Source organism: Sander lucioperca, chromosome 22 (genome assembly GCF_008315115.2).
Source record: "Sander lucioperca isolate FBNREF2018 chromosome 22, SLUC_FBN_1.2, whole genome shotgun sequence".
NCBI lineage: Eukaryota > Metazoa > Chordata > Actinopteri > Perciformes > Percidae > Sander > Sander lucioperca.
Genome location: NC_050194.1, coordinates 497,183 through 513,402, shown reverse-complemented (window position 1 = coordinate 513,402; position 16,220 = coordinate 497,183). Strand labels below are relative to the sequence as shown.

The 16,220-nt window shown below is 38.6% G+C and overlaps 1 long non-coding RNA gene across 1 annotated transcript in view; it reads left to right on the top strand.

The window, feature by feature from the left end:
* Window positions 1–1,950: 1,950 nt before the first annotated feature.
* Window positions 1,951–16,220, top strand: part of LOC118494228 — a 26,325-nt gene continuing 12,055 nt past the window's right edge. Inside the window, exons 1-2 of the long non-coding RNA XR_004896317.1 lie at window positions 1,951–1,961; window positions 5,220–5,224. This is a non-coding gene — a long non-coding RNA (uncharacterized LOC118494228). The remainder of the gene's footprint in view (window positions 1,962–5,219; window positions 5,225–16,220) is intronic.

Genomic DNA, 16,220 nt, shown 5'->3' with positions numbered 1-16,220 from the left:
TGAAATATTCTGTTCATTATGGCTAAAATATGAGTCTCTTTTTCAAGAGAACGTTTTCAAAAGTGTTAAAATGTATGAGCCTTTTTTGGGTGGACTTTGTTAAATTAGGTAAAAGACATAAATTGATATGAGCCCCTAGGAGGACTTTTATGTAAATAATTTATGAGTCTTCTTCGAAGGAGAACGTTTTCAAAAAATTGCTAAAAACTTATGAGCCCCCTTCGAAGGACGTGAAAATAGACTAGACTATAGTAAATTTAGGAAGCTTCATAAGTAGGATCTGTATTCTATGTGTTGTGTTGGTTTGTTCATTTTGTCCCGGGATGTTGTTATTTTATAAATGTGGTCTGGTGAAGGAAAAACGGAGACAGCTGGTCTGTTTGCTGAGAGCGTTAAGTTTTCTTTGACTTTTTGTGATTGTTTAACTTGTTTTGTGGTAGTGTATTGTTGTTTGCAATATCTGTCGTTTAGAAACGGGTAAGATTACGAGATTCTATGTCGAAGTGGACTTGAATTAGTCTTTAGTTATTCTCCTTGGTTAGTTGTGTGCTTCAATGCTGTGGAGCTCTGCTCCCGACAGAATCACACTGGTGTATGAACTGCGCATGTCTAGGAATTTTAGGAATTCAAGTCTTCACAGAAAGTTTAAGCCACTCCTCGCCTGCACTTGAGTACAGAGATGGAGTAGCGAAAGGAGAAAGGGGGGTTGAATGCAGCCTGGTAAAATTAAAGTGGCAATTGCTTGATTATGACATTATCTGATTGAGATCTATTAAATTTATAGATAAGAGTTATGCTGATCGTTAAAAAAAGGGAAATATTATTATAACGATTGAAACGGTTTTTGAGTTAAGTAGATTGATTATTCATAAATCTGTTAATTATTCTTTACCATCTTATTAACTGGTGCTATATTAACGCATCCTTCACAGTGATGTAGCTTATTTCATTTTTACTCTTATCTTTATTACTGTTATGCACCTTTGAGTGGTGCTAGGAGATGGTTAGGTCTGTGTTGCTTAGCTGTGTTTTGATGTTTGCATGGTTTCATATACTGAATGTGGATACTATTTGGTGTGTAGCTATGCTAATGTTTTACTGTTTCCTGTAATTTTACATGGCTAACGGGGAAAGAGTTTGTGTTGTAATGATCTGCATGGTGTCTTGCTGATTTCTAGCTGCATAGTCTAACTTGTGTTAATGTTTTGCATCTTTTGCTGTTTTGGTTTAAAAATCTGGAAAAAAGGACTATAGTTGAAAGTAGCTGGTTAACACTGATATATTTACAGAAATGTAGAATAATGTGTATTGTCCTTTATAAATAGGAATATGAATGAGACTAACTATGCTTTTTAATCTAGAATCTTTAAATTAGTATTTCATAACAATTGTGATTACTTAAATAAATTAACACTTGCATTTTATGGTGAATGATCTGGTGAGATAAAAAGATTAAGAATTGTTGTTTGTTTCTTTCCTTTTCCTCCTGTGGTGTGAGAAACGAGAAGAAGGGGAGAGAGACAGAGAGGAGGTGCTGGCCAGTGCGTCACACGACAACGTGGGCAGTCCTGGATCTGATTTGATCAAAGGCCAGTAACTGTTTTATCCACAAACTCTTAACAAATACCTGCATCCTGATATATATGTGTATGCTCATTTACAGTTATTATTGCTGATGCATATTTGGGTTGCTTTTTCTTATGGGATATTGTAGCTATATTACTCTACAGAAGATATTTCATCTGTCTGTATAAGTTTATGCATAAGATATTCCATATTGTGACCATTTGACAAGAGACTTGGCAACAGACTGATCACTTAATGCATTTCAGAATTATACATGGGAATTTTCCATGTGTATGGGTTGCTTTGTTTGGAGCTACGTTGGACATTCAGTGTTGAGACTAGTTGGTAAATTAAGGTGATTGGGGTTTATTGGGTTATTGATTTACTACATAGTAGTGTGGGATCTTTTTAGTTACATAGGATTGAACTTTCTCTTCTTTATCGGACGTCTGTTCTTCTTTTTGATTACCTGAGTAATCAAATACTATTGTGTTGGTGCTGTAGTATTGCTGAGTAATAAGTGTTTTTTGGGTTGCTTTGAAGTTGGCTGGTTCCTTTACCTTTCTACATTGGATGTGGGACACCCGCCGTTTATCACAACAAACAGACAAGTAAAAATAAACTAAAAATAAATAAAAGGAAGGAGGGTAAAGATAAGCTCTATAGTCTAAAGTATTCTTAGTTTAACAATTGGTAGTTTTCATATACAACTAATAAGTTACAATAAAGGAATACAGAAGAGTTGCTACGATGTGGAAAAAAGACAGGAAAAAGGGCATTAACAATCAGAAAATAATCACTCCGGTTGATGTAGTACAAAAGAACAATCCTTTAGTTAATGATATCGCTAAGTTGTCAGGAAAATGGCACAAACGCTGGCCGGATATTGAACAGCCATGGCCAGTAGAGGGGACTCTTAACCCAGATGTTATTAAAATAATCCAAGTGCTTGTGTCTACGTACAAGGCAGATCAAAAGAAGGGGAAAAAAGGGGAAAAACGTAGAATGAAGAGACGAAAATAGTTGGGTACGCTTAAGTTGTTTGAGAACGAGGGACAGAAACTGATAAAGGCTACAAAAGATAAAAGAAACAAAAGTGTAGAGGAAATGGCAAAAAAGGAGAAAATAACAGAAAAATTAATGGCAGAAGTTAATACACCTTTCTCGCATACGGAATCAGTGAAAAGACCTCCACCTTATGAGGAGGAAGCGGAGTTTAAGGACATCTATCCCCAGCTTCCAGTGATCAGTCAGAAGGGTGACTACTGCATCAGAGATGAAGATGACCTAATAATAGAGATAGGACAAGCAGAAACGACTATAAAAATGACTCCAAACTCCAAAAGTAAGAAGAAATCGAAACATCTGGAAACCAAGGGCAGAGTGAGGTTTAGCCAGACAAAGGATGATGACGATGGTGATCAGAGTGAAGAAGAGGAGATCATGGGAGGATATGCCCCTGCAATCAGAAGGGTGCTGGCTAGAGCGGAAAGGAGAGGAGAAGAAAAATGGAAGAAACAACAAGCTATAAGAGATCAGACCTCTGACGAAAGTGAAAATGGAGACGAGAGTGATGGAGAAGAGGAGATCAGAGGAGCTACGGGATCATGTTCTACTACAGCTGAGTTAGAAGAAGTTGAAAGAGACATGGATCGATGTGAACTATACCTGGAGAGATCTACTAAACTAGAAGACATAAAAGAACTGGAAAAGCAATTTGAGAAGCTGAAAACAAGGAGCAGCTATGAAGATAAACACCGATGATTATCTGGATAAAGAATTTGAGATCGAGAAGAGTGTGCCACATGTCACGTTGTTGATTTCTGAAGAATATGAGCAGAAGCATATAGGAGAAATGATGACAGAAGCAGAGAAAGCTGTTTTTAGACCTACAGGAGAGAATCTGGCAATTTGGAGGAGTGAAGATCAGCAATTTCTCAAAATCATGATTTCAGCTCAAGGACAAGGACAGCCACAAGCTGTACGGATGACACATGAATCTATCTGCAGTGCCAAGAAGGATTCAGACACCCTGAAAGAGGAGATGATGCAACAGGTGCCAGAGTGTCTGTGGTCTCAACATAGTACTGATATTGGACGTGTAAAGTCAGCCCAACCAGTTAAGGTTGAACTTCGACCAGGAGCTAGACCTCCGTGGAAAAGTCAGTATCCGTTGAAAGATGAAGCTATCCAAGGGATTGAACCACAAATTGAAGGACTTTTAAAAGCAGGTGTTTTGAAGATAACACAAAATCCTCAGAGTAATACGCCTTTGTTGCCAGTAAAAAAGCCAGATGAGACTTATCGTATGGTTCATGATTTGAGAGCAGTAAATGAAGTAGTAACTGACTTCCCAGCAGAAGTGCCAGATCCGCATACTTTGCTAGCTCAGATTCCTTCTGATGCGACACACTTTACGGTGATAGATTTGTGTGGTGCATTTTTTAGTGTTCCACTTAGTGTAGAAAGTCAAGGTTTATTTGGATTCACTTATAAAGGACAGTTTTATGAGTACAGGCGATTGCCACAAGGGTTTAAACATAGTCCTCATATTTTCAATAAAGTATTGAAGGATGATTTGACAGGGCTAGATCAAATATTGCAAAGTACTGTAATACAATATGTCGATGACATTATTGTCTGTGCACCAAATAAGGATGTATGCCATCAAGATTCGATCAAATTGCTACAGATATTGGCAGAAAATGGCCATAAGATTTCACAGAAAAAGTTGCAATATTGCCAAGAAAAGGTGGTTTATTTGGGTCAGAACATAATGCATGGACATAGAAGCATCGCTGATAGTCAATTGGAGGCAATTCGCAAAGCTCCAAAGCCTAGGACTGTCAGAGAGATGTTGACATTTCTTGGTATTGCTGGTTACTCTTCAGCTTGGGTTGAGAATTATGCTAGCTTGACGGGACCCTTGAGGGCTATGATTAAGGATATTGGAAATAACCAACTTCATGGTAACCTTGCATGGACACAGGAAGGCCTTTTGGCATTTGAAACAATCAAACAAAGGTTACAAGAGGCACCAGCACTTACACTTCCAGACTATTCTAAGAATTTCTTGCTGTATGTGTCTACTTCTATGGGAGGTAAATATGCATGTGCAGTTCTTTGTCAGCCGACAGGTACCGGGATGAACCCTCAACCTATTTCTTACTATTCTACTGCTTATTCAGATGTAGAATTAGGGTTACCACCGTGTTATAGAGCAATGGTAGGAGTCTCTTTAATGTATGATAAAGCATCATCAGTCACGATGGGTTATCCAATAACAATTCTTACCCATCATAGTCTCAGAAATCTTCTGAACTATGGAAAATATACATTGACTATGCCCAGGCTTAGAGACTATTATAGGCTTCTAGAGCAGGAAGATGTCACCCTGGCAAGGTGTGCCACGGTGAATCCAGCTGAGAATTTGCCAACCCCAGAGGATGGTGAACAACATGATTGTGTCCAGGAAGCAGAGAAATATTCGGCTTAGATCAGATTTACAAGCCCTTCCATTACGTGAGGCAGACCTGGAGTATTGGACTGATGGGTCATGTTATCGTGTGGGAGATAAATTGAGTGCTGGCTATGCAGTAGTAAAAGCACAAGGAACTGGATTTGTTGTTGAAAAGGCTGAAGTAATACCACAGCCTGCGTCGGCGCAACTTGCAGAACTTGTAGGGTTAACAGAAGCGTGTTTGTTAGCAGAAGGAAAGCGAGTGACAATATACACTGATTCTGCATATGCCCATAACGTATGTCATTTGTTTGGATCAGTGTGGAAAGGGCGAGGATTTAAGAAAACTGATGGTTCTCCGATACAACATCATACGCAAATAATGAAACTGTTGCATGCCATGATGAAACCTAAAGAAATAGCAATAGCTAAGTGTGCAGCTCATAAAACAGATGTGTCAAAAGTTACAAAAGGGAATAAAGCTGCTGATGAAGCTGCAAAAGCAATTACAGGAGCTGACAAATTGGGTAAGGTTTTTCTGGTCACTCATGGAGTAGACCTAGAAGACAACATTACGCTTAAAGATGTGATTTTGATGCAGGAAGCTGCACCAACAATTGATAAACAGTTATGGCTAGACCGAGGTGCAGTCAAAGATTCTACTGGTCTTTGGAGAAATCATGAAGGGTTGATAGTAGCACCGCTAGACCTGCTGGGTCTGATGATCCAGGAGGCACATGGTTTAGCGCATGTTGCAAGGGGGGAAGTTAGGAGAAAGATCACAAAGGAATATGGTTTTTGGGCACCATATTTGCTAGAACAGATTGATCACATCATAGGCAGATGTACAATTTGTTTGAAAAATAATGTTCGTCGAGGTGTGACTGTTCTTCCAGGTTACATTCCAACCCCAAGAGGTCCTATGCGTGAGCTGGTTATTGACTATGTCGATATGATCAAACCAGTTGAAGGTAAAAGATACATGCTAGTGGTTGTGGATAGATTTTCACGATGGCCGGAGGCCTGCCCAACCAAGCGGAAAGATGCTCAGTCAGTTGCCAAGTTTTTGTGTAGAGAGGTGATAAGCAGGTGGGGACTTCCTGATCGAATATCCTCAGATAATGGGAAAGAGTTTGTGGATAAGACAGTGAAATTGATTTTTCAAAAATTGGGAATTAAACAACGTCTTGGAGCAGTTTATCATCCACAAAGCCAAGGGATTTGTGAAAAAATGAATGGTGTTTTGAAAAATCGTATTGTCAAGATTTGCCAACATACAGGGCTGAACTGGATAGCCGCATTACCTTTAGCTTTGATGGTGTGTCGCTCAAGTGAGTTGCGTGATTTACGTATGACACCCCATGAATTGGTTACAGGAACCATATACTACAGTACTTACTCCAAGAGTGAATAATACACAGAGGACGTTTGTCAATTTGCTCTTGGAAACAATTGAAAGTGTTAATACCTCAACTAAAGCAATGAATTTGGTGGTAACTTCAAAAGAAATGAATGCTACGACAGTAGTAACATCCCTTGTAAATGTGACGCCAACACCTAGTACGATTTTTCAGAAAATAGAGAAGAATATAGTAAATGTAACCCAGCTTGTGTTACAGACGGAGTTAGGTACAAATAGCAGTAAGGATATTTCTGACTTTAGTGAACAGATGGTAGAAGAGAAGGATGTAGATTCATCTGAAATAGTTCAGAATGGCATCCTTGACGCATCAGAAAATGAGTTCTCTAATTTTGGTGAAACACTAGTAGATATGATTGATCAATACCGTTCATTAAGGAAGAGAGAAACTACATGGAAAGCATATGGATTTGATTCTTCTGTTTTGAGAATCACAGATAGATGGGCAAGTAGGAATCTATGGTTCCAGCAGTTAACTCATTCTGTGAGGTCAGTTAAGAAATTGGATGGTCCATGTCTGTTGAAAGTACCTCCACCTGGTACGTGGGACTCAATTTTAGAGACAGTGGCTCAACCTCTGTCTACTAAATGTCAATCTTACGCTCTATCATGGTTGTTGTATCATCAACGATCTGCAGTAGATGTAGTGATGTCTTTGTCAACACAGCTGTTTAGACCTAAATATGATTGTTCTTGGTTGAATGGATTACCCTATGTGAACTTGTTAGATCAGAAGGAGAATAAGCTAACAGCAGTTCCAGAAGCAATGGAAGTGACACCTACGAGGGCAAAAGGATGTTTTTGTTCAAATAAGACGTATGATGGACCAGGAATGTTTATGGGAATATCAGATTGTGATGATTATATGATGACTTTGGATAAGCATGGCCGCAAGGTTAGTGAAGATATGTATAAAGTAACTTTTTCTATACCATCTAGTAAGAAGGGTAGAACAGTGATGGTTAGAGATCAGCTTTTGCCTGGTAATGTGACTATAGGGAATTTTCAAGATATCTGGTGGGTTTGTGATAACAAAGCCTATTTATTCTTACCCTATGGATGGATAGGATGTTGTTATATGGCGACGTTGAAGCTTCCGTATGAGGTTTATACCATTCAAAAAGGGGAAGCGCCTGAGACAGCTCAAACTGATGCTAGTTTTGGAAGTAGAGTGAAGAGAGAGATGGCACAATTTCACAACCTAGAAGCTTATCATTGGAAAATCAGTTTGGGAGAGAAATGGGGATTAGGACTTTTTCCTTGGTATGGAGTAACATTTTTGGCAGATCACATTGATAATATTACCTATACTTTGCAAGGTTTTGCAAATGAGACGATAAGAGGTTTTAACATTTTGTCAAATACTCAAAGAAGTCACAGATTGACGCTGTTGAAACATGACATGGCTCTTGACTATATTTTAGCCAAACAGGGTGGTTTGTGTGTAGCTCTGAACTTGACGGGAGATGATTGTTATACTTTGATTCCTGATAGTACTGATAATATCACGAGTGTTATAGATGCATTGAAAAGTATAAGGGATGCATTTGGCAGATCTGAAGGAGCTGGATGGTCTGCAAACGTTTGGTTGCAAGATCAATTAGGACCAGTAGGAGCAGTAGTGGTTCAGATTTTGGTGGCGGCTCTTTTAGCGCTATGTGTGATGTTTTGCTTTTGTACTTTGCTGTTGACTTTTGCGAAGGCTATGATATTGAGATGGGTTGGAGTGGTAATGCCTGGAGATAGCACTCAGATGCCTTTGTTAGATGTGACTGACAGAGATGGAGCAATGTTAGATGGGGTATTGATGGAAGCGTATCCCTTTTGAATATCTGATTGTGTTATGGTTTCATATTCTCGAGTGTTACTGTGTTGTTTAGTGTCTCCTTTTTACTCATAGGGGGGAAATGGAATGTGATGTGACTTATATTATATTATACTCTATTATACTTTATTATACTACTTTTGATATTTGGATTCATATTAATTTTGATATTATTAATTACTTAAAAAAAAGATACTGGTCAGTGTTTTCTTTTCTTCCAGAGAATATGGGAGAATGTGCAGAGGGGATACAGATACAAACATGGACAATATGAAGGAACTAGGAGAACTCTGAACCAGGATGGTGTGGATCTGTTCAGATTACATCACACCAACACTGCATTGATATTCAACATTGCTGAGAAGCTGCAATGTAGTGGACTACATTCCTGTGTTTGTCTGATATATACATGTTTGCTTATGCAAACATGTATATATCAGACAAAAGCATATTTTGTATCATATTTTTGTATTAATTGCTTGAATAATGAAGTTTTTGTCATGAAGTGAATATATGGAGACCTCAGATGTTTTTCTTTTTTTCCTTGACGCTTAGGGAAATGGGGTCCAGGCAGGGAAAGGTCCTTTTTTTCGGATCCGAAGGGTCGACCTGTCTGAATTTGGACATTGTTTTGATTTTATTTCATTTTCTGAGGTTTTCACATGTATTGGCTTAAACCATAATTCTACATAAATTGCTAAAGATTTATTTTCTAATTGATCTGGAGTACCGAGGTGGTCGCCTAGGCAGAGGGACCGTGAGAGAGTTTTCCTATCTAGATTGATTGATGGTTATTTGAAAGATAGCTGCCAGATGGGTTTTTCGCTCTCACACTCCAACAATTCCATTTTGTTACACTCTATAAGTTTGATTACACCCCAAAGGGTATGTTATAAGGAACCTGATATAATGAGAAGTGTTATTTTGTTGTAATCCTATTCTTTTTTATTTTCCGAGACTTATTAAGTCTCGTAGGGGGGAAATCTGTGGTATCTGACTATTTACCATTGTGATCTAAGTTTTTGGTATAAGGAGGATGTATGAACCTTACACTGCATGTACTGAGAACATCTGGAAAGTGTTAACATGAGTGGGGGTCCCCCCAAGACAGAAGAGACCTTTTTTGGAATTGTGCCAGATAACAGCCTCTGATTGGCTAATTCTGTGTCGAACTATGCACTCACACATTACGCCTTATGCATGGAATATATACCCTGTGTTAACAAAGGAAAGTTAGAGCGACAGAATTTGAAGATTGGGCTGGTCGTCTCTCCAGATATCCATGGGTCTGTTAAATTGATGCTGAATCTTTGCTTGTAATAAACCTTTTTATAATCAAGATCAGTGTCTACGAAGTTCCTTCTCCATACAGCGACAACACAGTGCTGCAACTGAAATATACCACACAGGCAATGGCAGAGGATCAGCAGGAAGGCAGGCTCAGCTTAGCTTAGGTGCTGGAGACGCTAAATGCTAAATGGAGTTCCGCCATTATTCATTTTATCATTTACACCTGCGCGTTTCCTACTGTGACATGTAAAAATGTCTTCCGTTAAAGGTACAATATGTAATTTTCTGCTTCTAGGGATCTCTCAATCAAAATAATGGATGTAAACACGGACTTTTGATGACGTTGTGAAGTGGCATTATGGGAGTTGTAGTTTTCATTGTTTAACACAATTGTCGATTAAAGTATATCTGTTCACGGATGGGTATATCCATTACAGTTTTATCCACGTTATGTTTAGTAATGTTTATTCATGTCATTCTGATAAAATAGCTGCAGTTTCCCCCACATAATTACGTTTTCTTGATTTGATTTGTATTGGTAGCTAGCTAACGTTAGTTGACCAGTGAGCGAGCAAGCAAGTTAACATTAGCCAGCAGCTATAGCCACAATATCACAATATATTTCACGTCAGTGTCACTTTTTGGATGTTTTCAGCACCGGGGGGAAAAGGGTTTGTTGTAACTTTACTCAACACCGCTTAGCGACTTTGTGGCTGGGGCTGGCCTTCGAGTATCTTCGGGGCTGGCAGCTGAGGATACGCCTTCATCAATAGGATGGCTGCCGGGTGTTGCTGCCGGACTAATTCTCCCCTCTTTAGCGTTTAGCACAGCAAAGCCAGCCAGACTCGGACGCCTGGGGTGATATGGTCTGTTTCCCTGACGGAACATAAAACTTTCTGTTACTGCCGTTAGCATTGTTATCACCCGGCGCTAGAGTTTGCGCTGGCTGGGTTCTGTCATTGTGTTATGTTATTAAAACTGATTGATCATATAATCCAGAAAGTCATTATTACTAATTGTTTATATTATTACAATATGATATAGTCATTATACATGATTGTTTACTCAGGGCCTTGGTGTGACTTGTTTTGTTGAACTTAGGCACATGTTAACTTTTATTATTTCTTCACAGTTCAGATTGCTATAAATTAATAATAGTGGCTGGCTCGTTTACATGCTTAGCTAAATAAACGATAGATGTATTTAGCTAGACAACCAAGGAGATTTAATAATTTGGTTGTGCTACTAGCTAGCTAATAACTAGCGCTAGCAGTTAGCCTGCAGTTTCGTGAACAAAGCTCATTCATGGCTTCAGCTCTCATCCACGTTACAAGCTTCACAGCATACAGCCCTCGGATGTATCATAAGAGAGAACCAATCATCACTAATCACTATGTCTATAGTAACGTTATGTAGGCATATAACTAGCTATGTATAGATCTTAATACAGACATGCTAGCTACCCCTGATGTTAGCAACTAGCTAGCTAGCCGCAGTTGTTGCCAACTTAGCGACTTTGTCGCTAGATTTAGCGACTTTTCAGACCCCCTTAGCGACTTTTTTTCAAAAAAGCGACTAGCGACAAATCTGGCGACTTTCTGTAGAAAAGTTGTCAGTATTGTCCAGCGAGCATGCAAGGTATTTCTCTCCTGAGCCGCCAAAACAGTCTTCTGTTCTGTGACTTGAGGAGCAGCGGACCAGCCTCTCCCCTCTCTCCTCATGTGCAGCAGCTCTGCGCACAGTGTGCAGGTAGTTAGAAGGGGAGGGGGACAGGGTGTGCGGGGGCCGGTGTAGGTAGGAGAGACAGCGGGACGCGACGGGAGAAAGACGCTGCTGAGCTGGCCTGGACCTGGGCAAGCCAGCCTTCTTTGAGAATTCTTTATTGATCTTTTTCCCTCCCTTTGTAGAATTTCATTTTTTTTACTTCAAAGATAGGCTACCTAAGTAATAATTATAAGGTAAAATAAATTCCTGCATTGAATTTGTGATTATTTGGCTAAAGAGTTCTATTTCTTTCTATCTACCTTGCTGACACAACCACTAAGCTTTATACAAATGATTGCGTAATGACGTCAAAAATATGCAAATGAGCGTATTACGTCATCTAGCGACTTTTAGCGACTTTTGGAGCTGGTGCTAGTGACTTTCATTGGAAAAGAGTTGGCAACACTGGCTAGCCGATAGCCCGCCAGTTTGGGAAACGTTAATGACGTTACATCCACGTAGCTAACAGGCTTTACAGCATAGCTACATACATCCCTCGGATGTATCATAACTTCATAAGATAATACCATGAACGTATTAATAGAACACATGGTGAATTACAACTGTGGTGTCTTAAATAGTAATGCTGTGATGCTGTATGAAGAAGAATCCGCCGACACTGTTCTTGATTATAAAAAGGTTTATTACAAACAAAGATTCAGCATCAATTTTACAAACTCCTGCAGAGAGCTTGGAGAACGACCAACCCGAATTCTTCCAAAAAGTCGTTCTGCCTTTTCTTTGTGTGAACAACGTATATATCCTATGCATTGTATCAACATAGGACGTGATATGTGTGAGTATACCATTGGATGGATAACTGACCAATCGATGCCTGTTATCTGGCACAACTCCAAAAAAGGTCTCTTCTGTCTTGGGGGGACCTCTGCTCATGTTAACAATTTCCAGATGTTCTCAGTGAATGTAGAGTAAAGTTCATGCATCCTCCTTATACCAACTCTTAAGTCAAAGTGTATAGAATATTATAGGATGTCAATATACCACATTTCCCCCCTTCGAGACTTAATAAAGTCTCGAAAAACAAGAAGAGTAGGAATAACATTTCTCATTATAACATGTTCCTTATAATATAACTTTTGGAGTGTAAACAAATTTATAGAGTGTAACAAAATTTAATTTATGGAGTGCGAGAGCGAAAAACCCATCTGGCAGCTTCCTTTCCAAATAGCCATCAATCAATCAAGATAGGAAAACTCTCTCACGGTCCCTCCGCCCTAGGCGACCACCTTAGTACTCCAGATCAATTAGAAAATAAATCTTTATCAATTTATGTAGAATTATGGTTTAAGCAAATACATGTGAAAACCTCAGAAAATGAAATAAAATCAAACAATGTCCAAATTCAGGCTAGTCATCCCATAGGACCATCCATTGGACCTTTCCCTGCCTAGACCTCATTTCCCTAAGCGTCAAAAAAAGAAAAACATCTGAGGTCTCCATATATGCACTCCATGATAAAAAACATCATTCTTCAAACAATTGATGCAAGAACATGATACAAAGTATATGTTACACATGCAAACATGTATATATATCAGACAAACACAGGAATGTAGTCCACTACATTGCAGCTTCTCAGCAATGTTGAATATCAATGCAGTGTTGGTGTGGTGAAATCTGAACAGATCCACACCATCCTGGTTCAGAGTTCTCCTAGTTCCTTCATATTGTCCATGTTTGTATCTGTATCCCCTCTGCACATTCTCCCATATTCTCTGGAAGAAAAGAAAACACCAACCAGTATCTTTTTGCAAAACAACACATAGAAATTAAACATCAAATAAGAATAAAAATTAATAATATCAAAAATAATATATGATAATATGAATCACATTCCATTTCCCCCCTGTGATTAATAAGACGATACTAAATACCACTACAAAATCCAAAGAAATGTGAAAAAGGCATACAGTAAACCAAACCCTTATTTATCATCATTTCTGAAAAAAAATAACTCTTATCCTGATGCATCAATCACACCTTCAACAAATTAAATCAAACAAATCATAAACATCCCTTTTTAACATGTCTTGGTGTAGCCAATATTAAATTGTCCTGTAAGTATTTCCTTCTAACCCTACATCCTTCAATAACACCACTGCAACGTATGCAGACTAGTGTAATTCGAATCAGATTCTAAACATCTGTATCAATAACAAAAAATGCCAATCCATCATTGGGCTATAATAACTGATTTCCATTCGCGAATCTATACTTAGAGAGAAATCATGAACACATGACTGGTACACTATAAACAACAAATTAACCAATGCAAACAACTTTTCATTTAACTAAAATATATCTGTGATTGGGAGTTGTCTTATCTTTTCTCACATTATCACTGCTAATGTTTTTATGCATTCTCTATGCATCCCTATTTTACTTATAGTTACACAATTGTTCTAAGCTTACTTTTAACCAAATTCTGAGAGCAGCACTCTCAATCTGCTGTTTGTAACAACTTTACATCCAATTCAAATTCATACATGAGATTACTTCCCAATAAATTATCTGGGCAACATTCAAATAATAGAACCATCTTCAAAAGTTGCCTGTCATTAGAGCACAAAAACAAAACAGTGAAATGTTCTTTTAACATTTCCTGACACAGCAACCAAAATAACATATTTGTCACTAGTCTTGTTAGAAGCTGTCACAGGACAAATTTAACAGAATAGATTTCACCAGATACTGACAAAATGGAAGGTTTCCATACCAATTTGCTTAATTTAGATGCATGTCTTAACCCTTCACATAGGTGTGTTCACATTGGAGTAACTCTATTTTAAAAGTAGAAATAATTACTTCTTCGTATTTTCAAATTGTGTGTTTGTTGGTGCATTACCTCCTTTTTATGTGTTGGTGCGTCAATGCGTCGATGCGTCAGAGCAAATCCGGTCTCTCTCACTCCTCCCTCTTTCTCTGGTCAGTCTATCGATGTCAACGCTCATCTGTGCAGATCTGTACCAACTTGTGACTGTCCTGATCCTCAATTGTTGGATCTCTTTCCGGCCCTGATGACACCAGCTGACACCCCCTTTCAGATCTTCTGGGCATCTCTAGAATCCTGGTTCCAGACTCCTATAAGGGTTCACCGATCCTCCTCTGTAATTTCCTCTGGAGTTTCTTCCTGGTCTATTACAATCACGGGCAAAGTGTCCATCCTGTCCACAATTAAAACACGCTTGTGGTGATTGCATAGAGTATGAATCAAATCTTCTTCCTCTTCCTCTGCCTAAGCTTCCTCTTCCTCTTCCTCTCCAGTTCTGTATCTGTCCAAAAACTGGCTGTGGATATAAAACAACTGGAACCACAAATGGTGGTTGGGGCAACTGGCTTGACTGAAGTTGTGGCGGTGATTGTTGATTTGGTGGGCATTGATTCTGCATAACCAAAACCTGCTTCTTGTCCTTCTTATTCTCCACCAGCTGCATTTGATTGAGTTTTCTGAGAGTTTCTCAGTCCTGTTCTTTCACTTTTCGGGACCCTTTTTTCAGCAATTTGTCCCTCTGTATCTTCAGCTTCTCCAAGTATGACACACATCGCTCCATGTCTCTTTCAATCTCTTCTATGCTAATCGCTGCAGGATGAAATCTGTAGCTCCTCTGCTCTCCAAATCTTCATCGCTGTCTCCATCTTCACTTTCATAACACTCTTCTGAATCACTCTGATCATCATCATCATCTTCATCCTTTGTCTCCCTAAACCTCAGTCTGCCCTTAGTTTCCAGATGTTTCATTTTCTTCTTACTTTTGGAGCTTGGATTCATCTTTATGGTTGTTTCAGCTTCTCAATTATTAGTTCATCTGTGAATGTTTCACCAAAGTACTTTGTAGGCATGTGTGACGTTACTTCTTTAATGTCAGTCTCTGGTCATGCCCTGAGAGCCATCTGGGTGTCCAGTTCAGTCACTTAACCATGGACAGTTGTAAATCTGTCGCCCCTCCTTCTCTGCTGCTCCAGCTCCAGATGCAGTTTCTGGTGCAAGTGGGTGGGGGATGGGGCCAAAGTTGACTACCGAATCAGCTTGTAGAGGAGTGAGACAGGTCTGCTCTGACATCCATCGAGGCACACTGAATAAACACAAAACACAACACCTCCGAGAAGCATTACTTGTACTTTTAATCATACTCATTTTAGTTTTCTTGCTTCTAACCTATGACATCATTGATTCAAAATGTTGCTACAAAAATATTACCTAAGTAAGAAAAGTATCATAAAATATGTACTTCAAGTATCAAAAGTAACAATGTAGAAAAATCCTCACATTTCTGAAACTAGAAATGATCACAGTAGTCCTGTCAACTAACTAAGCATTTAAACAGCTAATCATTTCAACTGGACTTGTAGGCCTATATATTTGTTGGACAGTTTAACAACAATAAAACATCATATTTTATAAACATATGTTTGTTCTACACAAATCCTAATTCATTTTTTATGATATGTCAGGTTACAATAATATCCACATATCAAAAATCTTGAAAATGACCACTAGTCATTCCTGAAAATTACATAATTTATCTCTTTTTCCCTAAGTTTTGTGCTTGTGGTATAGCAGTTTTTACTATTTTCATCTAAACGTCTTCCCTCCTGTAGATTGTAACCCCAATGCTACAGTTGTCTCTGTAACAACAATATTAGTATGAACTCCAGTATCCTAATTCAAAAGTACATTTATCTCTTTCTTTGTCTTTCTGTCACTTTCACAACACTCTCTTTCTGTCTTTAACCACCTTAGTACCTTATCGTACCCTTAACTTTCCCTTAAAGTCATGCCTTTTTCCATTATCCCATAAAACTTTCTTTTCCCTTTCTACAGCATACACTTCTCTCAGCTTTCCTGACCATCTTTTGTAACAATAGTTACCCAT